Below are 2,252 nucleotides of genomic sequence, written 5' to 3' on the forward strand. Positions count from 1 at the left end.
GTGCATTAAAGGTGTTTAAGCAGTAATAGAAAATGATCATTTTGCTATAGAATTTCAGCAATCCTTAAGAATTTAAGAGAATTATCTTCCTCTTAAGGAATTTGAAATATCAATTAAAAACTCTTCAGAAAGGTGGTTATTCTCTGTTAAGCCCTGATGGATTTCTTACTTAGGCTGGGCTATAAATGATCTGCCTTGTTCCTAGGAGTAAACCAGTTCGGGGTCCTGTCTCTCTGAGCCACATAACTTGAGTACTTCATTCTGGAAGCATGAATATCATAATATCTATTTTTACCATCATCAAACTTTGCTGTCACTGTTTATTTGTAGCCATCTGTCATTTGGCGTAAAACATAAAACAGAAGGAAAAATCACATTTATTTATTAACCTGTTTGCTTTAAACTACCAGTTGTGTAAGCATTTGAACCTTCAAAAAATTCATATGCTGTTACTCGTATGGACAAGTGGTGCAAGCAGGAGCTAAAGAACTGATCTCGTGATGATACCTTCCTCTGAAATTGTACTCCTTGGCAAAAGTCTTATTTACAACTGTAAGTCAATCAACACTTTTTTTTCCCTGAAAGAACTCCTGGTAATTTTTTCAAAATCTTTTGGCCAGGCATTTAGCCAATAAAGCAAACTTTCAAATTACTCAAGTTGTAAAAAACATTTTACAGTGAAATCTCAAAGCAGGAACAGATGCCTGGGTTTGGTTTTGACAGCTGCTCTTCACCTACCAACATGTAGCCTATTTGTGTTTACTTATTCATTAATATTGAAAAATAACACAATAGGATCAGATGTCTCAGCTGGCAAATGCCCTACTTTTCCTCTGTGTTAGCACCTCTGCCTCAGCATTCATGATACACGTATGGTTTATATTTAAAAACTCCTTGTGGTTAGCTTTATTATTGCACCATTGACATAGTTTAACTTAACTGCCCAGATAAAATAATCAAGATCCCACTCAGGAAAGGTATCAGTTTAACTGGAATGCAGCAACGGTCCCATTAGTTTTCCAGAGACCATGTTCATTCTTAAAGTAAATGTTTTTTAGAACTGACCTGGATAAGAACAAATCCTCTGGTCTAAAGCTCGTATTCTAGGTCACCTGCGATCTCCATGAAAACCCATATTCCTCCTTTATACCAAGCTCTGGGTGGAAAGGAAGATGCTTAATTTTTTAAAACAGAGCCTTGTCAAATGAGGCTTTAGCTGTAGCGTAAAGGCGTGTGCATTGTTTCAAATGTCTGCATTTTCCAAATTAAACTCCTTAGGTTTGTTCGAAGTTTGGGGCTATTTGTCATTACCCTCTTTCCACACAGTGAGGTCAGACAAGGTGCCCCTCTCATGGTGTGTGGGGAGCACGAGTGGCTTGCTCAAGTGGAAGGGGCTAGAGGAACCTTGATGAAAGCTCGTTAGCTATTTAAGTGCCTTTTATTTACCTGCAAGCTGGCTATCAGCCAAAAATTAAAACTCAAACCACTGTCAAGTTACAGGGTAGCCCTGAAACGTCGTTAGAAAACGCTTCAAGGCAACCAGAGACATTTCAGAAATGAAGGTTTTGGCCATGTTTTTAATTCATACATTGCCACTAGAACTTTGTGGATAGAAGTTGTTTTCCTCTGAGAGGGCAGGAACGGTGGAGCTGGTCGCAGGCCAGAGCAGTACAGTGTTTGGAGACCCAAATCTTCCCCGGGTTACAGCATCAACTGTTTGCATTATTGCAAGTTAGAAGCCTGTGTTCTCCACCGAGCTTTGGGGCTTGCAAGAGATTTGGAGCGTAGGGACACAAAGTTGTGAAATAAATACCCAAGCAGTTACCCTGACCCTGGTTTGTAGGCAATCAAAGTCTATCCTGAGCCGTTCTGTTGATGTTCAGCATGGTGGTGAGGGAGGGCAGCTATCGACAGGCACTAGGAGATCGGTTTTGTTCAACTGGGCACTGAGCGTCAGCACGTTGCTTGATACCTAGGAGGATTCTCCTTGAAAATGCCGTTTCATTCTCATCTGGTGATTTAAATACTATACTAGATAGCACTGGACTAAAAGGAATGTCACTGAGGGGCCTTGAGAAGTGTGGAGAAGAAAAAATGGGTAAACAATGGGGGAATATCTGGGAGAATCACTCCCTCAAACCAGAAAGAAAGAGGCAGATAAAAGCAGACACGCTATATGCAAATGAAAGTTCCCCAAAAAGCTGGTAGAGTTCCCTAGACTAGTCAAAACCAGTAAAATTATATAGGTATTT

This window comes from Aquila chrysaetos, chromosome 17 (assembly GCF_900496995.4).
Source record: "Aquila chrysaetos chrysaetos chromosome 17, bAquChr1.4, whole genome shotgun sequence".
NCBI lineage: Eukaryota > Metazoa > Chordata > Aves > Accipitriformes > Accipitridae > Aquila > Aquila chrysaetos.